The sequence below is a fragment of the Lissotriton helveticus genome, chromosome 4_1, assembly GCF_964261635.1.
Source record: "Lissotriton helveticus chromosome 4_1, aLisHel1.1, whole genome shotgun sequence".
NCBI classification, from domain to species: Eukaryota; Metazoa; Chordata; class Amphibia; order Caudata; family Salamandridae; genus Lissotriton; species Lissotriton helveticus.
Genome location: NC_136063.1, coordinates 1083746371 through 1083771157, shown reverse-complemented (window position 1 = coordinate 1083771157; position 24787 = coordinate 1083746371). Strand labels below are relative to the sequence as shown.

The following is a 24787-nucleotide window of genomic DNA, read 5'->3' as shown; positions in this document are numbered from 1 at the left end:
TTTTGCGTAACTCGGGTGATGCTTTATTTAACAAGGAAACATGAAAGACTGGATGAATTTTCAATGTTGAAGGTAATTTTAGCCGATAAGTAACTGGAGTTCTTTTTTCTTCAATTAATACGGGCCAATAAACCTTGGTTGGAATTTTCTGTTACCCTTTACCCTAAGGTTCTTTGTGCTCAGCCAAACTATCTCCAATCTCTAAAGGAGGGCCCTATTGTCTTTTTATATCTGCATCAGTCTTGTATGTCTTTTTAGCTTGCTCCAAATTCTTTATAACCCTCTGATGGACCTGTTTTAAGCGAGAGACTACATCTTTGACATCTGGAACTGAAATATCAACCTGTTTTAAAGTGGAATTTGGATGTCGACCATAGTTTAGATAGACTGGAGAATAACCCGTGGAGATGTTTTTTGCATTATTGTGTGCAAATTCTGCTGCCCACATGTAATCTGACCAATCCCCATCTTGTTTCAGGAGAAATATTCTCAAGTACTGTTCTAATTCCTTGTTAACCCTCTCTGTCTGCCCAGCTGTCTCTGGGTGATCGCTAGTTGAGAACTTGGCTTCAATTCCCAACCCTTCCAAAAAGGCCTTCCAAAAATGTGACACAAATTGGGACCCTCGATCTGAGATCACTATTTTCGGGATTCCATGTATCTTCACTATTTGTGTACTAAAGTGAGTAGCTAATTCCTTAGCAGTGGGAACCCCTTTTAGAGACAAGAAATGTGCCATCTTAGAAAATGTGTCCACTACCACTAGGATTGTGTTGAAACCTTGACTAAGAGTTAAGTCTACAATGAGATCTAATGTGACTGTATGCCAAGGATAGGGTGGTGTAGGTAAAGGTTGTAATAACCCCTTGGGAGCTTGCCGTTCAGATTTTCCCTGAGCACACATTTCATAAGTTTTGACATACTTCTCAAAATCCTTAGTCATTAGAGGCCACCAATAACGCCTTTTGACTAGTTATACTGTTTTAGCTTCTCCTTTGTGTCCTGCTAGCATGTTATCGTGGCACTCAAGCATTGCTTGATTTTGTAATTATCGGGTTGGCAAATATAGGGCCCCTTCATGGTAAGGTAATTGATGTCGAATTTCTCTTCCTGTTTCTTCCTTAACCCACTCGTGCATTGCTTCAGGACTCATAACTTCAATTATTTGTTCTTTCAGTCCAATCAGGGTTGTGGCACCTATAATTTTTGCACTTGGAATTATAGTTTGATTGACTGACTCGTCTGGTTTTCAGTTCCGATTCTGGAGAAGGCGTCAGATTTCCCATTTTGAGCTCCTGGTCAATAAGTGATTATGAAGTCGTAATCGGCAAAATACAACGACCATGGAAGTTGTCTTGGCGTTTAGGTTCTGGCGGATTTCAAAAATGTTTAAATTTCGATGGTCTGTAAAAACCGTTATTTGGTGTTGAGCCGCCATGAGATGATGTTGCCACTCTTTAAAAGCGTCTTTAATAGCCAACAATTTTTTTTCTGTTATTGTGTAATTCACTTTGGCGGGTGTTAGTTTCCTTGACCTGTAGGCTACAGGGTGCAGTTGGCCGGTTATCTAATGTCGTAGGGACAACACTCCTCCAACTGCTTGATCAGAAGCATCCGTCTCTACGTAAAATGGTTCTGTAGGGTCTGCATGTAAAAGGATTGGTGCAGTGGTAAAATCTCTCTTCAGGGAGTTGATGGCTTCTTTAGATTCTTGGGTCCATTCAAAACAAATTCCTTTTTTAAGCAGTTTGGTAAGGGAAAGAATATTTCGCGAGAATTCTCATATAAATCTTCTATAGAAGTTTGCGAACCCGATGAAGCTTTGGACCTCTTTAACGCTGGCAGGAGATTTCCATTCTATTACTGCTTTGATTTTCTGCTCGTCCATGTTTATTCCAGTTGGGGAGAGAACACATCCTAAAAACTCCACTTGAGAAACATTGAACGCACACTTTTCCAGTTTCACAAATAATTTGTTCTCTCTTAATTTCGGCAAAACTTCCCTTACTTGTCCTTGATGTTTGCTTGTGTCAGACGAGTAAATCAGAATATCGTCGATGTACACAATTACACATTGGTCTATGTATTCACTAAGGATGTCGTTAATAAAATGTTGAAAGGCAGCTGGAGCGTTACACAGACCATACGGCATGACTTGGTACTCGAACAAACCAAACTTTGTCCTGAAGGCAGTCTTCCATTCGTCGCCTTCTCGCATTCGGACCAAATGGTAAGTGTAGGAAGGTGGATATCTGACTATGGTTACCCCCAACTTTTTGCCTAGTGTTTAGCTGGTTTTCAACTTAGTTGGCCTGGGATCCTGCTAATCAGGGCCCCAGGCTATCTGCTCTCACTGTAAAATGGACTCCATGTACTTTAGGTACATACCTAATTGGATATTGGGTCGCCCTTGTGAGCCCGTGTATAGTGTACCATAGGTACACAGGGCATAGGTGCATCCAAGGCCTACCAGGGGCTGCAGCATGATTTATGCCACCCCTGGCTGGCCATCCAAATTGACAACTGGTTGATCACTCAGCTGGGGCAAGGTCGTGTAATCACCCCTTGTTTAGATATAGTATTCCTATATCTGACCTTATATTTAGACACATATGCACCTATAAGTCACTCCTATGGCAGGCCTTAACAATCCTGGAGGCAGAGTGCTTGGTTTTATGTGAGATGAGGCTCTAGCATGAGCTGAGCCTGTCTGCAGCTTTCGGAGCCATGTCCTTATAGCTGTTCTATGATATAGCAATACCATATACTCTTAGGTGCATTATAATCCTCGCGGTTAAATTCTAACTTTGGTTTGGCTTTATCAAAACATGTCGTGTAAGGTGTCATACGCTTTGGAATACTACTGCCTTGCCAGTTCTGGCAACGGGGGTAGCATTCCACCCTTCTAGAGGGAGAAGACATGTTGTTCCTGTTATACCCGGTTAAAGTTAACCAGAGCCTCAGCATCACAAAATGGATGCTGCTGCCACAGACACAAGTCTGACCTCCTGCTGCTGGGAGTCCTTCCAGAGAGGGAGCCTTGGACAATAGATTTTCTGCCTTGGGAGGTGCTAGCACCACCCCAGACAGGCCTAAGTGTATTGGGCAGGGAGGGCTGAATGAAATGAGACACTTCCTGGGGCACACAAGGTGCTCCATGCATAGCCAGGTTCAAACCAGTTGCTGGGGCACTCCAGCCCTAGCTCTGGCGCGAAACTGGACAAAGGGAAAGGGGTGTAACCACCCCCTTCCCTGGTCCCACCCATAGGAGGGACCTAGCAGGTAATCCAGCCCCTTTGATTGGTATAAAGGTAGGAGCGGAGTCTAGAGATTTTAGATTTATCATGAACTGAAACTTGAAACAAAACTCTGGACCTTGGACATTCTACTGCAACTAGAAGACTGAAGAATCTCCCTTGTGGTCAAGGAGTGACCACCCTGTGCAAACAGGCACCAACAGCGACTTGCCGGTTTGCTTTGTCGACGCTCCAGCCGGTGCCCGAGCACAGAGCCAGACCGGAACTGGACTTCCAGACTTCTCTGACCCCGATCCACAGCCACAGCAGAGCTGAGACCCGTGGAGGCGACGAGAGACGTGGGACCGGACATCTTGATAAACCTGCTCATTGCTACTTGTGCAGCTTCTGAGGCACCCTCGAAGTTGTGCATTGGGGATTGAGAAGCCCCATCCCCGAGCACCCTTTGCACTGACGCACAGCCCTTCACACTCACTGAGTGCCGCGTGGGGCCTGCTGGTACTTTTGTGCTCGACGCGTCTGTTCGGTCACTTGCCCGTTGGCTAGTTGCCTCTGTGACGACGAACCTTTGAATTTAAACCGCCTGCCTGGTTGCTCCAGGTTGGCCCCTGCTTCCCTGAAGAGGAGAAGCCCCCCAAACCTTGCTGGTCTGCCTCGAAGCGAATATTAGATTCCTGCGTCAGTTGCATTTGCCAAGGCCTGTTGGCTCCAATCCGGAAACCGACACCGCCAACAGCGAGATCCTTTGTGGGACAGTCCGTATCCAGCTCCTGGTCGTCGTCGATGCCTCGTGGTCCACGTGGCTGCAGAGATAAGCTTCACAACATCACCTGTTTGCTTCACGACATCGCCTGGTTCCTTTCTGGTCACTGGCTAGTGATCCAGACTCTGTCCCCTCTGCTTTCAGGTACTCTTCATCCTCGATCCGTCCTTTGATCCAACCGGACACTTCTCTCCTGGTCGCCTGCAGCATCTTTTTACAGGTCTCCATAGGATTCAGCGACGAAACCCGACACAACTTGACACCTATGCACCCGGCTCCTGTGGGTGAGGTAACGCGAGTACTCCGGTGCTCCTGTGGGTATGGACTATCCTAGTGTCCTTGTTTTCAGTAGCTTTCTCCTAAGTCATCCGGAAGTGTCCTATATCAACTAGTTTCTAACTCTTACGTTCCCATTGTATCCCTATGGTAACTCGCGTGTGTGTATAGACACTGCACACGCATCCCGTGGGCCTCCTGCTTTCTAACTCTCGTTAGCTCAGTGTAGCCCCAGCGATTCCCTAGGCCCTAGGCCCACTCCCTGTTCATGACGTGGTTCTTATACCACTATTTTAGTATAAGGTTTGCAACGCCCCTAGGGCTCGACGTTATTTTGTGCAACTTATTGTATGATAATTGAGTAACTTGTTATGTGCTTTGTCCTCTGACCTCAAAGAGTTCAGAGGGGTTGTGTTAGTAATAAATACATGTATATTTTATATATAACCTGTGTGGTGTCCTTTCATTTGGTATTCAAGGGGTTACATATGGTAAAACAGCTGGCTTCACATGCTCTCTGAAGTTTTAGCCTAAGACTGCTTTGTCCATGCTACCGCTAGGATAGCTGGTCTATAAGGTTGACTTTACAACCATCAATATAAGGGTTGTTTGGACTGGTGCAAGGTGCTCACTAGAATAGTGAACATCATATACCAGGCCAACTTCTCACAGTAAGCTCCCCGCAAGTCTAATTTAGTATAAATCTGTGTTCCTTTTACCTGTTCCAACAGGACCGAGATATGAGGTAGAGGATGGCGATTTTTCTTGGTGATTCTGTTAATTGCGCTGTAGTCGATACAAGTCCTCAAATCGCATTCCTTCTTCGGCACGAAAAATAAAGGCGAGGATACCGGAGATTGTGAGGGTCGAATAAAACAGTTCGCCAAATATTGGTCCAGGTACTATTTTAAATGATGATGTTCTTTCTCTGTTAAGGCATATACTCAACTGCAGGGTAAATTGGAGCCAAGCTCTAGGTCGATTTTACAATCATACACCCGATGGGGGGGGGGGGAGGGATGAGGGGAGTTAATCAGCCTCGATTTCATTAAAAACATCCTCAAAATCTTGATATTCTTCTGGTTTTTCTTGAGAGTCGATAACACATACTGATATTCCTGTCATACATAAGGAACGGGCAGAATTGCACTCCTGGTTCTTTTCTTTTGTTCCAAAACAATTCCGTTTACAGTAGTCAGAATCCATTAAAATTGTTCTGGAACTCCAGTCAATGGTGGGATTATGCTCTGTAAGCCATGGTAGACCCAATAGTAACTGAAACTGGGGTGCATCAATTAAATTGAATTGGAGTACTTCTTCATACCCATCATTAGAAATTGGTCGCATTTGCTCTGTATGGCTCATGATGGGTCCGGAGGAGAGATTTGTTCCATCCACCGCCCTAACAGGTTCACTTTTGGATTCTTTGATTGCCCGGATGCCCATCTTAGCTGCAAATCTTAAATCACAAAAGTTTCCAGTAGCCCCTGAGTCTATCATTACTGAAACTTCTGTAAGTGACACATCCCTAAACTTAACAACCATTGACAAAACCAAATGTGGAGCCGATGACTGTAGGGTGTTGGCTTCTTGATGCTAGTTGGAGTTGATTTTTGACTTGCATCCACCTGTTCAACTCCCTCTACAGGTGGTGCTGCAAGTTTTCCTTCAGCTTGAATGACGTCTTTGGTTTCTTCGGACAACCTCTAACAAAGTGCCCATTCGAGCAACAATACATTCATAAATTTCCGGTTCTCCTCTTCTCTTCTTTTGTCAAAGGACCCCTGATCGTTCCTATTTGCATGGGTTCTGGGCCTGATTGTCCTGCAGTACTTCTATTGAACTCGGATAGAACTCTATCAAATCTTGGGACAAGAGGTTTCAATTCTTTTCTTTTCTCGCCTTTCCTTTCCCCCTGGCGGAAATCAATTTCTAACACCAAGTCCACTAGTGCTGAGATTTCGGTTGGCCGATTTGGTATCTGGGCTAATACGTCCTTAAGGTCCTCTCTTAAGTCACGATAAAAGACCGCTGCTCTCTTGCTCTCGGGCCAATCAGTCTCCACTACTAACTTATTGAATTGTGCCAGATATGCCACAAGATCTCGGTTTCCCTGTCGTAAATCTAACAATTCATTATCAACTGCTTGCGAAATCCTTCTTCTGTCAAATATTCTCAGGAATTCTTGTTTGAACTCATTGTAATTGTGTAATAGAGGGTCATCTCGGGTGACCAGGGGCATGGACCACGACTCTGCGTCACCACTCAAGTATGAAAGAACGAAGGCTACTTTTGACTGCGCATCTGGGAAAATGGAAGGGTGACACAAAGTGTAGTGAGCATTCTGTGATAAATATCTGTGCCTTTTGTGGGTCCCCACTGAACCTCTCTGGTGGGCCTAACAGTATAACTGGGGACAAGGAATGAATTACTTGTGTCATCATTCTATTGGTGCCCTCAATAGAGGTGTCCAAGGTTTCTCGTCCTGAACTAAATGGTTGTCGCAATCTCTGGGCTAACTCAGCAGTTTCTTTTCTAGAATTAACTACTTCTTGTCTAAGGCTTTGATTCTCTTCCCTAACTGCTACTAATTCTTTTTGAATAGTCTCTAAGACCGTTCCTAAGGTCTGCAGGTTTATTCCTTCTGCCATTTCTGCTCGGGCGCAAGCGTATTACGTGTGCACTTCACTCTGTCAGGGCTCACCTTGTACTTGCGCAGGAACAGAGATGCCTTTTTCCCAACTCCCTCCAGAAGATACTCCAGAGATTCAGAGGTATACCTGAACTCTAGACTACCCTAAAGGGGGAAGTGGAAAAAATAAACAAGAAGAGACTGGTCTCTGATTCTTCTATCTGTCCTAGTCCGCCCCGCAGACCTGCAGACTCTTTCTTTCTATGAGAACCTAAACGTATAAACACAAAGATATTACTTCCTAACCTACTCTATTCTACTTCTACTCTATTTAATTCTACTTAACCTACCCTTTAGTCTCCAAGAGTGAGCTTCTCTTCTATTCTTTATTTGTATCTTTTCCTCCTTATTCTATGTGACTCAGTTTGATACTAAACCTACCAAACAAAACATTCCTCTATCAACTCACTAGTTCTTTCTAGGATTTATTATTTAACAATACTAATATTTTCACACTCACTTCTCTCACTGTGTCACGCGCCTTTTTGGATTTCCTAGTCTTGGATTTTCTCTTCCTTCTTTCCTAGCTAACAATATTATGTACAATTCAATTTCTTATCATGCACTATTCAATTTGTTTTCTTTTTCTCCTAGTGCCTTCAGATTTTTCAGGCTTTTCAATGTATACGGTAAGTGGCCTTTAAATGTATCTATCATTTTTATTCATAACTCTTAACATTAAATGTCACTTGGCTCTGTATTCTCTTCTCCGGGGTTCAGATGCTGAAAGTAGGAGTCTCTCTTCAGATACGTTATCTTTTCTCTTCTGTTCCTACTTTTGTGAGGAGGAGCGAGCGCGGAATGCCAAAAGCTACTATCTTTTGCTGGCGTCAGAAAAGATTATCACAAGGGAATTCCTACTCCCGACGGGAGTAGCGGACGGGAAAACCGGACGAAAACCCGACGTCTTAAACTAGATTTACTTTCCACGGAGGATTCATAAACTCCACACACTATGAAGTTCCTCAGTGAAGTGCGCAGTTTCTTCATCGCGCGCACCTTAACTAACCTCCGGACACCTGTGGAAGAGAAAGGATGAACAACTAGACCGCGATCTCATTTTCGAGATCGGCGGCCATCTTAGAATTCTGGGATTGATAGAGATCGGCCCAACTGCGGATTCCTTGTTTTCTGACTTTCAGGTTAGAGTCTTTACCCAACTGTGTGCCCATTACGACTAGCACCTTTTTTGAAGTTCTGACACCCGCACTGTGTGATTGACGATGGTGTGCAGCCTGGATGAGGGCGCTGCATGGCCTACATTTCCACAACAGAGGCCGAGGCAAGATGTGAACACTCACGGTTGCTTGGGGCCCCGTGGTGTGTTGCAGACACCTTGCTGGTGCTGAGGGAAAGCAAGATAGAGTTTGCAACGGGCATGTAAGTGGGTAGGGAACAGCCGAAGGCGATGGGCCGGGAAAGGGCACAATCATCATCATCATTTCATCTTTATTTCGGCAGCGTATTGCCATAAAAGATACAAAGAAACATTGGATTAAAAACAACTAAAATAGAAAGATAAGGACATTATACAACAGAGGCCAACCTCATACATACACACATTGTTACTGTAATAAATTAACAAGTGTCTTCTCTTGTGCCAGACTATTCCCAAATATTTGGATATGGCAAAAACTATAAGCCCAGATAAATCAGTTTTAAAGACCCTATATGCATGCAGACGTTGGGAAAACCCCAGGTTTTTACACACCGGGACAATCCATTGCCTCCTAGCCTGCACATAAGCGTTGCAGAAGAACAGTATGTGCAACTCAGTTTCCTGCTCTAGTTTGCACCCTGGGCAGTGGCTCGGCGAGGACTCAGACCATTTACTGGTATAAGCTTGAATTGGCAAACTGCCATACCTCCATTGTAAGTACAATTTCCTAATGGTGATTGGAAATATAACATCTAAAACAGGTTCAAACCTGTAGATGTCCTTAGCCATTAGAAATGATTCCGTTAAGGTGCCCAACCCTGTACTTTGTGAGTATGCTGCAAGTTTGCTTTCATGATACAGTATGGCAAGCCGCTTCCGTGAGACCCTAGAGCATGATGACAGTGGGTCGGACCATAAGGTGGGTAGTCCTATTTGCCCTAATTCATTTTTTATGTAATTTAGCCAGGGGATTTTCCCGGCATTTGGGAGAGTAAGGATTTCCTGCAATTCTGACCTATAGTTAAATAGTTCTGGTACAGACCATACCCTACGCCAGAGGGTTAGAGGCCGTAGGCCCAGATCTTCATCAAGGGGTCTCAGTCCTAGGTCAAGCCTCATTGGCAACAATGGGGTGCTAGTAGGAAGTGATAAAAGCTGTCTGATAAATTTGTTCTCTGTTGCTACTAGGTCCCGTTTACATACGTAGCCCCAGAGTTCGCTTCCATACATAACCGCACCCCTGGCCTGTGCTCTATAAATCTCTAACGGTGGTCCAACCGGCTTGGAGGGAGATTTGTTTTTACTTATGAGCCTAATGATTCCTCCTGCTGTTTGGGCCAGTTTTAATTGAGATTTCTCCTGGTGGTGCCCCCACGACATCTGTTCGTTTAGGGTGACCCCCAGGTACTCAAACGTTCGAACCCTTTCTAACCTGTTAGCACCAATATGCGGATTAGGTCGAGTTTTGGATGGTGGGTTGAAAACCATATATTTGGTTTTCAATGCATTGATTTCAAGGCCATGTTCTTGACAAAATGCCTCGAAACCATCGAGGACTCGCTGTATCCCCATAGGCGACTTGGACAGCAGCAGGGTGTCGTTTTCGAACATAATCGCCGGCACCCTGCTGCCTGCGAGCTTGGGGGCGTCACTGTTTTCAACCCCATTCAGATGGGCAATGACCCCGTTGACGTAGAGGCAGAACAGGGTCGGTGCTAGCACACAGCCCTGTCTTGCCCCCCTGTCAACGGGGAATCTGTAGGATAGAGTTCCCTCCCTGCCGCATCTGACCTGCGCAAAGTTATCTGTATGTAATCGGATAACTATATTTAGAAGATGTTGTGGAACTCCCAGGTTGGAGAGCACGGACCAGAGTTTCCTACGGGGTACAAGATCAAAGGCCGCTCGTAGGTCAACGAATACAGTATAGAGGCTGCCACCCTCCAACTGTACCGTTTTCCAAAATAAGAGGGCGAGACGGAAAACTTGATCTATAGTAGATACTTTATTTCTGAACTCGGCTTGGTAAGGGCTCAGGACAGAGTGGTCTAGCATCCATTCTAATAGGCGATTCAAGATCAGCCTCGCAAAAATCTTTTGTGGGACGTCGATTAAACTGATGGGCCTATAATTGGTGGGGAGCAGAGGAGAACCCTCCTTAAAGATGGGGACAATCTCCGCCCCCAGCCAAGTAGTAGGCACCGCCATCCCTCCAAGGATTGCATTGAATACCACCTGTAAATATGGGGCCCAAACCATTGGTTCGTGTTTAAATAAATCGCCTGGGAGTTTGTCCAACCCTGGTGCTTTTTCTGCAGAGAGTCTAGAAATAGCTGCCACAACCTCCGCCGTGGTGAAGTTATCCCACTCCAGAGATGGGATAAGGGTGGGACCTACCACAAGGTCTGCTTGGTCCCCGGACTGATCTACATCGGCCTGCACATACAAGGATCGAAAGTGAGCCTCCCACACACTGGGTGCAATGTTAGCCTCAACTGCTGGGGTTGGATCAGCAGAGCCGCTTTTGACAATCTGCCAGAATTTCCGGGCGTCTCTGGCTTTGAGAGGGCCCATCATGTCCGTCCAGTTGTCATTGTCCCATTCGATCTTAGCGATCTGGGTAAGATGTTTATACTCCTTCCTCTTAGCCCTAATCAATACAGTATTATCATGTTGCTTCATGGCATCCAATAGGTCGGCTTTGGCCTTCCTGCAGGCGGCGTTATACCACGAAGCACGTATCCCCTTGCCTTTCTTTACCCTCAGTACTGGGTTCAATACCTCGGCTAAGGTACCACATAACTCCAAGTGAATATCCCCCAGTTCTCTATAGCTCTCCACAGACGGGAGTTGCTGGATAAGATTTTTGACTTTTTGTAAAACTGGATATCTTTGGGGTTTCCTATAATTTTAGGCCATCTAACTCAACACCGATTGCTAGATAGGATCATACTGGGCTCCATGGCATCATCGCCCCCCTGGGTAGCAATAGTAACACCCGGCACTGCAAATTTTAAAATCAGCGCATTGTGATCACTTTCATCACGGGGGGGTAACCTTAAAGTCCACAACTCTGGCCCAGTCACACGTTTCCACTAATATATAGTCCAGGCGAGAGTTGTGCCCTGGTTTGTTGAAAGTCGATTTAGGAGGGATATCTCCGTTGACCCGGCCATTACAGGCCCTTAGAGAGTTTACTAGGGTCAGGCACATGATTTGGGTGGCTAATGGTGTCCAAGACTTCACTGGGGGGCCCGCCAGAGGGGGGATTCCCCATTGGTCATCCTCCTCCATGGTTGCACCATCCAGAAATGATGGTAGCGGCTCGAATTGACAGTTGAGGTCTCCCCCTACCACATACGAAGTGCCTTGCTGGATGGAACTCAGAAACAAGGCTAATTCCTCAATTGTGCCAGAGACATTTGCTATGCCCACTGGTCTTGAATAAACATTGACCAATGCCAGTTTAACTGCATTTGGCCACTCCAGAAGTACGCATTGGACGTCCACAGAGTTGGTTTCGAGGGACCTCGCCTTACACCCTAAATTTGATCCTACCCAGATAAGTAGTCTGCCAGACGGGCGTCCCTTTCCCCCCATTTCGCCGAAATTGAGAATGTGGCAAACCCCGTACGCCAGTGGTCCTCCCTAGCCCAGGTCTCCTGGAAAAGGCAGATGTCTTGTGCATCTAAAATGACCCCCAGTCGGGGGAGTCAAGTTTATTAGCTAGTCCTGCCAAGTTCCAGGAAACAATAGCGATAGGTCCCGTATCCCCCATATCTTTATTGGTTCGGTTATTTGGCCCATTTGCATCTGGGTCAGGTAAATCCCATATGACCTGCAAATTGTTCCGGCCACAGGGAATGATACTCCTGTCATTGGGACTGGGGGAACATTTCTCACATGCCCAGGCTAGAACAAGTGGACCATTATCAACATCTCGAGCCCTATCTTTACTCAGGTCGCCGGTAGTGAGCGCCCCTATACCTCCAATACAGCTAGACCGAGCTAAGCTAATGCACTGCTGCTGTTTAGGCCCACCCCTAATGCAATGTCAGTCGACCATATCCAGACAGCTGAATCTGTTGGGGTGCGAGAATTGGCTATATGGGCCATGATGGTAAAACAAGTTGCAATCATCTCTCCCACGGACTCTTGGTGGCGGCCTTGACCACTCAGCCCTACGTGGTCTTCTTGGTGTTACCCATGACCAACCCTCATCCGTCACATCCCCAAACCGCTCAAATTTGTCAGGATAAAAGGCTGAGAGTGGCAGAGTTTGTATAGAGGTGTCTGGTGAGACCACAGGCCAGTTACAGATGTGGTATGTAAGGAAGGGGTCCCAGACAAAGCACTAATATTATTAACAATTTTCAATGATTCTTTACAAAAAAGACAGATAAATGAATGCAAAAGGATTTATTTCAAGTTTGCATTATAACCGCTCATTGGTTTGCATCTCATCAACAACACATTACAAAATTCTTATATATGTGCCCACATACACAACAGGGAAGGGGGTGAAGTGAGGGAAAGTGCCAAGGTTTAAGAGGGAATAGGGGATTGGTCAGATTCGTTCGTGATATGTATTTATCAAAATTCAAGAAAACAAATGCTCATGTGAATCCTTGATCCAAGGTCCACGATACTCTGCTCATATAGAGTCCATAATGAAATTGGTGTAGACCACCTAACTCGCCGTCAGCTGCTTTAGTCTAGCTGGGGGTAGGAGTTGGTGAAGATACTGGCGTCTACGTTTCGACCCACAGAGCGAGTAGGATATTAGTCCTTACAACGGGGTCTTCTTCAGGACGGGACGGTTGTGGGTGGTCAACCTCCTAAAGAAACAGTTGAAAGATCATTTAGTACACAGCTACCTTGTTGTACCATCCAAGGCAGGAGGATAATTAAAAAAAATTCTTAAAAATGGGGTAGGAAGAGGGAGAGGTCATGTTGTCTTATATCCACTGGACATATCGAGTGTGGAACACTGCGATTGGAGTGGACCTCCATATTCATTTAAAGTATAGTGATAGCTCACCTAACATACACCAGAAGATGAACCACATTAGAATCTTGATCCTGATGGTCCCCAGAATTCGAGGTTATATTCCTAAGTGAAGATCATAAAAGAAATCATAAACATTGGTGGGTCATGCACAGACAGCCCAAAGCTATCGCAATCAACCCTCTGGTTGATTGCCACTGTGGTTGTGCCAGATGGATTTAGCCAACCTACCCAATCGTAAACTAATGATGGTGACCAAGGAATAGTCCTGCCAGGAGCGTATCTCAAAGCGCAGTATAATGCAGCCGCAGGGGATTCAGCGTGTTCTTCAACCACCTATTGTAAGGTATGATTCAGAGAGATTTAAAGCAAATCATACTGTATCCAAATACACCGTGTGTTACACACTGGGCATGTATTGCCCGGGCTAAACATACCTCGAGTATCCACTTTAGATTGTACGGTGGCTTGTCTTTAATGGACAAACGGGCTCTATTGCTCACGAAGGATATAGGGTCGTATTAGGCAGTTTATTAAAATGCCTGCTATTCCAAAGAGAAACCACACTGGCATTATTGTCATGGTCAATTAAAATGAACATCTTATAGACATATTGCTGCAAGGGCCCAATAAATAAGCATACCGCACCTTAAAATTCAAAACAAACGTGAAGGTTTCCTTTTTCGTTATACGTTCTTAACAGAGCCCTGCTATAGAACGAAGACATGGTTAAGTATAGGCTAGCTATGCATACGGATCGTTGCTGCGCGGCGAAACCTGAAAGTCTCACCTGAAAACACAAGTTGGAGTAATTACTTGACGTTTAACGTATGGGTTGACATATCACTGGGTCCCCATGCGATATAAATCTAGAAAATTAAAGGGGTCGCAAGACCAGAGAGAAGGTTAAGCTAATGATGCGAAAACATAGTCTACCAGCCCTAACGTGTTCAAAAAGGCATAAATATTGCAGCTCACCTTCAATTGATCGTCACCAAAAAAGGTTATCGGCGGTGACCATCTGTAAAAGGTGAAGATAAAGCCCGTGTTACACTCACGCATCCAAACACTCAGTATTGGAATCATTGACACCCTGTTTGAACACCTCTCACCTGACACCGCCGGCGTGGTGCTATAAACGTTTCAGCTCCCGAAAACTGCCGCGCTGTCAACAGCCTTCGCTCCGTGTACCGGGAAACTTCCTGGTTGGAACGGGGTGGGCGGGGCCTTCTCCCGGGTTTTTTTAAAAGGAAATGAAGAAAAGATTGCTCGTACTTCAAGGGGCAAGTAAAAGAGCAATAGCTTGATGTTTAAGCCCAAATGCAGACGAATTATTAAATTGGGCAGAAATGTTTGCGGGAACATTAAAAACAGGTTTGTCTAATGTTTGCCCAAAATAACACACAAGATTGAGCCTTGACCCATATTACTGTTGATATTAATACCGTTGTATCTATGCAGTAAAAAAGTGCACATAGATTTGGTTGTTAGCGCAAAATCCAGCTGAAGGTCTAAAGTACAAATTAAACAATGGTCATAGTGCTTGGACATATTCCAGAAGCAATTCAGTGTATGATTTTGCCAGCAGTAGATGCAACGCATGATACTCAATACATATAGGCAACAACCCAAAGCAGTACAATGTATGAATTAATTGCTGTTGAAAAACTAAAGTGCAAATCAAGTGTTGGTCATATTGATTGGACACAATCAATTAGCAATACAGTGCATCATTTTACCAGCATCGCTTCAGCGCTTAGTGCTCAATATACATGGATAACATCCCCACACAATATGATACATGAATAATTACACATGATTTATGCCCAGGAGTAGCCTTTGGTTATTATTTAGATAATAATAATGTCCTTAAGATATTTGTACATATTTCCAAGGGCTAAACGTTTGAAAAAATAGTCCCAAATGTTGAGAATTCATATACACAGAAACACAAATATGCATCAAGTGGAAACATCATAGTTTCGGTGTCACAACAGTTTTGATAAAGAGGCAACCACAGGGTAATACGCACAATGCTCGCAGGTTAGTGAAAGGCACTACGTTACATGGTTGCGGAAAAACGTACTTCAAACAGGAACCAAAAAAGAACTTTATAATTCATAGGTTCGCCAGTTGTACGAAGCTGCTTTCAGATTCATTTAATCCCTCAGATACAGAATTGAAAATATGTATCCACTTCAGTTCTCTGACATTCAGTACAGTAGATATATCACCACCCCTGGGGCCTAGTGTCACATGCTCGAGGACCGCCCATTTCAAAGTTTCGTGGAGATGGTTTTCTCTTTGGCAGTGTTCAACTAATGGTGCTCCCTGTGTTTGGCATCTTATGCGGCTGCAATGTGTAAGAAATCTCACTTTAACCCGTTGTTGGGTTTGGCCAACATATATTAAATTACAAGGACAGATTATCCCATAGATGACATTAGTGGTGTTGCAATTGGTGTGGGTCTTGTACGTGTGACGGTGGTTCTTAAATGTGAAGTCCTTAGATTGAATGGTTGAGGGACAAGCTTTACAGCTGCCACATCGAAAATGTCCAACTATAGGGGATTGTTTCCAACAGGAGGCCAGGGTAGGAGCTTTGGGACACTCCAAAAAGGATGAAACTACATAGTCCTTGAGGCATCTAGCTTTTTTAAAAGCATGCATGGGTACCTCGGGGATTTCCAATTCCTTGCTGACTATGCCCCAATGTTTATTAATTGTCTTTTTTATTTCTTGACTTTTTGTAGAGAATGTGGTGACACATATCATGCGTTTTCCTTTTTGGTCCATACGTGAAGATGGTTCAAGAAGTGTCTCACGATGGCTGAACCATGCCCTTTTCCGTGATCGTTTGATCAGCCGCTTGGGATAGCCTCTTTCAATTAGACGAGTCATCAATACATCCGATTGAGCCATGTAGTCTTCCTTCCTGCTGCAATTCCTCCTGACCCGAAGGAACTGCCCATGTGGTAGGTTATCACGTAAACTACGTGGATGGTGGCTTGAATACAGTAACAGCGAGTTGCGTTCAGCAGGCTTCCTATAAAGTGTTGTGTACAATTCTCCCTCTTCCGCTATTATACTAATATCCAAAAAATCAATCCTGGTGTTGCTGGCATGCATTGTAAATTGGATGTCCCGGGATTGTAGGTTAAGCCATACATGAAAGTGGTTCAAATCTTCCTTGTTTCCGTTCCAAATGAACACAACGTCGTCAATATATCGCATCCACATGCGTATCTGCTGTTGAAAGGGATTACTGACGTTCATAACAAAGTTGTTCTCATAGAAGGACATGAATAGAATTGCCAGGTCCGGGGCAAAGGCTGCCCCCATTGCCACGCCCTTTGTCTGCAAGTAGAATACATTCTGAAAGGTGAAAAAGTTCCTCATCATTGCTATTTTTAACAGAAGGATGATGAAACTGGTCGGTACTTGTACAGGGGCCGGCCGGCTATCAAGAGCTACAGTGGCCACAATCAGTGCCTCCTCTTGGGGAATGCTTGTATATAGCGACACAATGTCGCACGTTACCAATAGTTCCTCTTCAGGGTTGAAAGGTTTGGCATCTACCAAGTTGATGACATGTGTAGTGTCTCTGAGGTAGGTCGCAGTACCTTCGGCTAGAGGTTTTAGGAAAAAATCCACATAACGACAGAGTGGCTCCAGGATGGAACCACATCCGGAGACGATGGGCCGCCCAGGGGGATTCTGAATGTCTTTATGCACCTTAGGTAAGGTGTAGATGGTCGGGGTGCGTGGATGTTGCAGATTCAGATATTGGTATTCCTGATCTGTAAGGAAACCTTGTTGCACACCCTCTTGTGTTATCCGTCGGATTTCCGCCGCCAAATCCTTAGTAGGATCGGAGGTCAGCTTACGGTAACTGATACCATCATTTAGTTGGCGCCAAATTTCTTCTTTATATTTGATAGTGTCTTGGATGATGATGGCCCCACCCTTGTCCGCTGGCTTCACAACGATATCACAGTTGGATTTCAAAGTCTCGAGGGCTGCTCTTTCTGTCTTCCTTATGTTATATTTCACGTATGTCTTCTCACTTATAATTCTCTTGACCTCACAGATGTGGGCCACCGTCCTCGGGTCCCTGAAATTTATCAGGACACAGTCACCAGTGGTATTTTTCCTGGTCGAACCCACCCACGGTACTCGTCGAGTAGCATAATTTAACTGTTGACCCCAGGAGGGAGAGGTCTATATTTATTTAACCAACTGAGGACTTTATTTTTTAGAGATGCAAAAGTTTCATTAACAGAAATAGCAAGCTCAGGAACTCCGCTTAAGATGACCACAAACGCAGCTGCCTCAGGTGGTAGGTGTATAGCTCGCTTGTTGCTATGGGTTTTGCCCTCCGTGACAATTTGCCCCTCTGGCACCATGGTCCAGGTTGAACCCAAAAATGGATTACTAGAAGGGATAACTGAAGGAGGGGGTTGGGAAAATGGAGGTGGAATAATCAGGGGAGGGGGCACTACAGAAAGGACTGGCCCCACTACGGTTTCAGCCACATTTATTATTAGCCGACTTCCTCTGTTGTTGACTAACTGCCTTAAGATAATCTGCAGTAGCCCCTGTTGCTTGTTCTATTCTTGTGAGCCTAACCTCCGTTTGTGAGAGTCTAACTTCGAGCAAGTGAATTAGAGACTCAAGCAAACTGCCCAGATTGTTATACTCAGCTAAATCTTCATCCGCCCCCCTGAGACCATTGGCTGATGTTGAGCTAAGAGAGAGTACTGGCTGATTATGAACCTGTGTATTAGTTTGGGTATAGGTATCTGATGGTATGGGCTCACCTTCATTCCTCCCCTGTGTGGGAAGTTGGCCTGGTATATGATGTCCACAGTTCTGTGGGCACCTTGTATCAGTCCGAACAATCCCTTATGGTGGTGGTTGTAAGTCAACCTTATAGACAAGCTATCCTAGGGGTAGCATGGACTAAGCAGCCTTAAAGGCTTAACTCAAGAGGGCATGTGAAGCCAGCTGTTTTACCATATGGAATCCTGTAATACCAAATGAAAGGACACCACACAAGTTATATATTATAAAAATATATGTATTTATTCTTAGAATAATCCCCACTACTCTTTATGGGCAATGAAGCACAAGCGTTTAAACAAAAGCACAATGTAACATATGAAAGTTGCACAATTATGGATGAGGCCGGTGGCCACTCAAACCATATATCAAAAAAGTGGTATTACAATCACTATTCGATCAGTGGTAAGGCCTAGGGCCTTGGGAATCGCTTGGACTACGAGGGTCAAACAATAGTTAGGACGGGAGTAGCCCGCGGGATTCGGGTGCAGTGCCTAAAGCACAAGCATGCACCAATGCAAAGTCAATGGTGCGTAAAAGTTATCGAGTTACAGTTTTAAGAGTCTTCCGACTGGACTAGAAGGACAAAACTTTAGACTTAGACACTAGAGGTGTAAACCACTACAGGAGCACCGACGTTCAAGAGTTACCTCACCCACAAGAAGTGGGTGCACAGGTGCAAAGATGTGTCGGGTTTCGTCACGCAGTTCTATGGTGCCTTAAGATGAAGATGCTGCAGGCGTCCAGAAGAGAAGTGTCCGGTGTGATCCAAGGGTGGATCGAAGATGTAGAGTACCTGAAAGCAGAGGGGACAGAGTCTGGGTCACTAGCCTGTGACCAGGAAGGAACCAGGAAGGAACCAGGCAATGTCGGGTGCAATCAGGTCGTTGTCGTGAAGATTGTCTCCGCTGCCACGTGGACTCTGGGGCACCGAGGATGTCCAGGAGTGGATCACGAGCTGTCCCATGAAGGCTGTCGACAGTGTCGGCTTCCGGATCTGAGTCAACAAGCCTTGGCAAAGGCAACCCACGCAGGATTCGAAGATCGCTTCTTGACCGGACCAGGAAGGTCAGATCAGGTGCTTCTTTTCAGGGGAGCGAGGGCCAGACTGGAGCAACCAGACTAGCAGAGCAAATTCAAAGGTTCGTCGGTACTGGAGCCGCTAGCCAACGGGCAAGCGACCGGACCAACGTGTCGAGCAGAAAAATGCAAAAGGGCCCCACGCAGCACTCGAGGAGTGTGGAGGGGTGAGCTTCGGTGCAAAAGCTGCTCGGGCTGGAGCTTCTCAAACTCCAATGCACAGTTTCGAGGGAGCCCCGGATGCTGCACGGTCAGCGCTTCGTAGTTTTTCCAAGATGGCCGGCCCCACGCTTCAGGTCGCCTCCACGGGTCTCAGCTCTGCATAGACTGTGGATCGGGCTGTTGGAAGGCAGGAACGCTGGCTCTTGTCGATCTCTGTCGCTCGAGTTCCGGCGGGAACTGCAACAAAGCAAACGTCGAGGTGCTGGATGGTGCCTGTTTGCACAGGGTTGTCACTCCTTGACCACAAGGGAGATTCTTCAGTCTTCCACGTCGAGTGGGATGTCGAAGGGTCCAGAGTTTTGTTTCATAAGTTCCAGTCAGGATAATCTGATGTGCATCTGCACAGCTCCTACCTTTATTCCAAATCAAGGGGCTGGATAACCTGCTAGGTCCCTCCTATGGGTGGGACCCAGGAAGGGGGTGGTTACACCCCTTTCCCTTAGTCCAGTTTCGCGCCAGAGCTGGGGCTGGAGAGCCCCAGCACCGGTTTGAACAGGTCTATGCATGGGACACCTTGTGTGCCCCAGGTAGTGTCTAGTTTCACTCAGCCCTCCCTGCCCCAATCCACTATCTCCTGTCTGGGGTGGTGCAAGCACCTCCCTGTGACAGGAAACCTTTTGTCCAAGCCTCCCCTGCCAAGTTTCGGTCAGAAGCAGGAGGCCAGACTTGTGTCTGTGGCCGCAGCATCCATTTTGTGATGCTGAGGCTCTGGTTAGTTTTAACCGCTTTAAGTACAGTAACATGTCTTCTCCCTCTAGAAGGGTGGAATGCTACCCCCTGTCGCCAGAACAGGCGGGAGGGTAGTATTCCAAAGTGTATGACCCCTTACACGACATGTTTCGATAAAGCCAAACCAAAGTTCGCAATAACCGCGAGGATTATAATGCACTTAAGAGTATATGGTATGGCAATATCATAGAACAGCTATAAGGACATGGTTCCGAAAGCTGCAGACAGGCTCAGCTCATGCTACAGCACCATCTCACATAAAACCAAGCACTCTGCCTCCAGGATTGTTAAGGAGTGACTTATAGGTGCATATGTGTCTATATGTAAAGGTAGATATAGGAATACTATACCTAAGCAAGAGGTGATTTCACGACCTTGCCCCAGCTGAGTGATCAGCCAGTTGTGTCAGTTTGGATGGCCAGTAGGGGTGGCAAAAGATATGCTGCAGCCCCTGATAGGCCTTGGGTGCACCTATGCCCTGGGTACCTATAGTACACTGTACAGTGGCTAAGAAGGTGACTCAATATCCAATTAGTTATGTACCTGGACATGGACATGGAGTCCATTTTACAGAGAGAGCAGATAGCCTGGGGCCCTGATTAGCAGGGTCCCAGGCCAACTAAGTCGAAAACCAGCTAAACACAAGGCAAAAAATATGGGGTAACCATAGTCAGATCCATCCTCCTAAACTGTACATCTTGTAAAGCGCTCGGATACCCTCACGGGTCAAGTTTGCGCTCTATAAAACACAAAAATAAATAAATAAATACATGAATTTGAGCACTAAGCGAGGCGATCTCAAACAACTGTCTTCGTGGTATTATTATGGCTCCACAGTTTGAGAAGTAGGGAGGACTATGGGGCATTAGTGCAGGGCAGAAGGCTTCAGGTATCAGGAATGCAGGAACGCACACTGGGTTGTGACCAGTGTATTACATTGTCACGGATTTGACTGTTATCACTCCCATCTTGCCACGTATTAATTTACCATGGCACTTAGAGTGCAGAGCTGAGAAAGAGGCTCCTAAAACAGACAAGCTGAGAGCTTATCGCACAGCGGTTCATCCGGTGATTCAAAAGTTCCTTCTTGGGCAGAAAGCTATTTCAAAGGTTAGTACTAGTTGCACCCTACCAGCCATTTAGATGCCACGTGTCACTTTCTCTTGTCTGCTGTACACACTTCTGGAGGGAAGAGCAGGGGTAGCCAGGATATTGCATGCTTACTGAGTGGTGCTCATTAAGTATTCAATATCCCAGCAACCCTACTCTTCTGACACTAAATCAGAATAACCTAGGACTGCTAATTTCTGATGCCTATTCCGAAATTGCAGCAGGTACAGCCAACTGCACACTGGGACAGGGCCATACTTTTAGGCGGCATGATAGGTAATGTTGGGCACCATGTTTTTTTCAGTGCATAGACAACAGCAAAAGCGATATTAAAGCTTCAGAGGAGATCATTGACATTGCATCATCTCAGACAGTTACACTAGTTACATGTGCATTGACTTCAATCCTGTTGGAAATCTAAGATCTAGCAAGGCTGTTTCAGCTCCACATTTTTAGATTAAAGAGTATGGGAGGCAAAGCATTTTCTGATTTGGCAGTTAAATTATGGAATAAGCTTCCTGTATCATTGCTGGCCCTAGATGATGAATTTAAGTTCAAAAAATTGTTCAAACATAGTTGTTTTTCTCTCAGTAGTTTCGGTGAAAGATGAAATATCTAACCTTGCTCTCTTTGCTCAACCTGGTGAAGCCTTCTTAGGTAGCTCTGTGAGCTCAATAAACTGACTCATTCATTCAAGATGCAGACACCATCAGCCTGGACCGCAGGGATGCACCTTATTCCTCTCAGTACTACTCCTTATGCTATACTTTCCAATGTAGGAAGTAATGAGGCCACAAAGAGAAACCCTCCCGTACACTGAATGTTGTGTTATGATGCTGACTTGATAAAGATCTTTGAGGAGGTGATTCTATTCATGCCATGACCTGGACCCATACATCATCTCTGAAATCACTCAAAGTTCTCAGATGCAGCCAAACACAACCTTCTAGCTCTTGCAGGAGTAAGATAGGAGCAATAGCAGCAAGAAGGAATATGTTACTTACCAGTATGCATCTGTTCTTGGCATGTGGGGCTGCTGACATTAAAATCTTGTGCATAGATCGCCACCTAGTGTTGGGTCCGGATGGTTGCACTTTGTTGTCCTGGAAGAGTCTTCGAAGTATCACGAGATAGGTGACTCCTCCCCTGGACTACAGTGCGCATGGGCATCTTCTCCATCCTCAGATTGTTTTTCGCCATTGTGGCAAAGATGGAGTATAGTAAGTAAGAGATGGCCATGCAAAAGAGAATCCTGCAGCTGCAACAGGCACCGGGGAGGAGGGTGGGCGATATGAATGTCAGCAGCCCTACATGCCAAGAACAGATGCATACTGGTAAGTAGCGTATTCCGTTCGAGGCAAGTGGGCTGCTGAATTCATAACTTGTGCATAGACTGTATAGCAGTATCTCCTCTAGCGGTGGTCATCTGTACCAGCTGCAGCAGTCTGAAAAAGAGTTTTAAGGCCAGCCTGACCTACCGCAGCTTGCTGCTTTGATTGCACGTCTACACAATAGTGTTTAGTGAAAGTGTGTATGGTAGACAATGTAGCTGCCCTACATATGTCTTCAAGGGGAATATTCCCTAGGAAAGCCATGGATGCCCCCATTTTATGCGTAGAGTGTGCTTTTGGGGGAACTGTTAGAGTGTGTTTAGCTTTTTGATAACATATTTGGATGCATTTAACTATCCATTTGGCTATTCCAGTTGCTTTGTTTTCCGAAATGATTTAGTTCTGTCCACATAATATAGCAGAGCTCTCCTTACATCTAGTGTGTGTAGGGCTCTTTCAGCCACTGACTGTGGGTTTTAAAAGAAAACTGGCAATTCTATGGACTGGTTGATATGGAAAGTGGATATGACTTTTGGCATTAACTTAGGGTTAGTTCTAAGTACTACCTTATTTGCATGTATTTGCATAAAAGGTTCTTGGATGGTTAGTGCCTGTAGCTCACTTACTCGCCTGAGGGAGGTAATGGCAATTAGAAATGCCACCTTCCATGTTAGAAATTGTAATGCACATGAGTGGAGTGGTTCGAAAGGAGGTCCCATAAGTCTGGTAAGTACTATATTTAAGTTCCAGACTGGTGAAGGTGGGTGCTTTGGAGGGATTATCCTTTTAAGACCTTCCATAAAAGCTTTGATTGGTGGTACCCTAAACAGAGACAGGTGTTGCCTGTTCTGGAGATATGCTGCTATAGCAGCAAGATGTAGTCTTATAGAAGAGTATGCTAGATTGCATCTTTGAAGGTGCAAGAGGTAACAGATAATGTTTTGGATGGAAGCATCTAATGGATTGATTTGGTTATTGTTGCAGTAAATTACAAATCGTTTCCATTTAGCTGCATAGCATGCTCTAGTAGTTGGCGGTCTTGCCTCCTTGATAATGTTCATGCAATCAGGAGGAAAGTTAAGGTATCCGAACTCTAAGACCTCAGGAGCCAGATCGCTAGGTTCATCTGATTGGGATCTGGTGCCTAATTTCTCCATGGATCTGAGTTAAAAGATGGGGCGAGAGGCGCAGTCTTTGGTGGTACTGAGAGTTCCAGGAACGTTGTGTACCATGGTTGTCTCGCCCATGTGGGAGCAACCAGGATCATTGTGAGTGACTGCTGACGTAGTTTGCGTGTCACTAGCGGAATCAGTGGAACTGGTGGAAAAGCGTACGCCAATCTGCCTGACCAGTTTATCCATATCGCATTGCCCTGTGACAGCTGATGTGGGTACCTGGCGGCAAAGTACTGGCATTTTGAGTTTTGGTTTGTGGCAAACAGATCTATCTCTGGTTGCCCCCATTTTTGGAAGAATGGATGTAGAACTTGAGGGTGAATCTCCCATTCGTGTAGCTGTTGACTGTGTCTGCTTAGCAGATCCGCTACTTGATTTTCTTTTCCTGGCAGGTGTTCTTCTAGGAGAAAAATGTTTTAGGGAATTGCCCACTTCCATATGTTCTGTGCTAAGTGGGACAGTTGTGGGGAGTGTGTCCCTCCTTGTTTCTGAATATAGTACATTGCTGTCATGTTGTCCATCCGGATCAACACAGCCTTGTTGCACAGGTACTTTTGGAATGCTTTTAGTGCCAGAAATATTGCTAGCAACTCTAGTTGCTTGATATGCAGTCTCCTTTGTTTGATTGTCCAGAGCCCTTGGACTGTGTATTGTAGTAAATGGGCTCCCCAACCTGTCAATGATGCGTCCGCTGTTAATACTACTTGTGGAACCGGTTCCTGGAACAGTTGCCCCTTGGAAAGGTTTTGTGGGTTCCACCACTGCAGAGTTGTAAGCGCGACTGTCCGCCAACACTAGGGGCCAGATGTAGGTGGCCAATTACCGGTCGGTAACGGTCGAATTCGGCCGTTACCGACCGGTAATTGGATTTTGAGATGTAGGGCATGCATTTACAGAATCGGTATTTTACCGATTAGGTAAAATTACCAAATCGGTAAATACAGACTCGGTAAAATACCGATTCTGTAAATGCAGATGTAGCTGGCACATGTCAGAGTGCCACAGGGCTTTAAGAATCGGTATTTTACCACCCAATCCAATTGGGTGGTAAAATACCGAATCCAGGTGTGCATGCACATGTGTGCATGCACACCTGTGCCATGTGACACACAGACATGCCCTTAGGGCATGTCTGTCTGCCAC

The 24787-nt window shown here is 45.4% G+C and overlaps 1 protein-coding gene across 1 annotated transcript in view; it reads right to left on the bottom strand.

Annotated features, from left to right (window-relative positions):
- Positions 1-24787, bottom strand: part of CLPTM1L (CLPTM1 like) — a 1937019-nt gene that overhangs the window by 992836 nt on the left and 919396 nt on the right. The window lies entirely within an intron of this gene.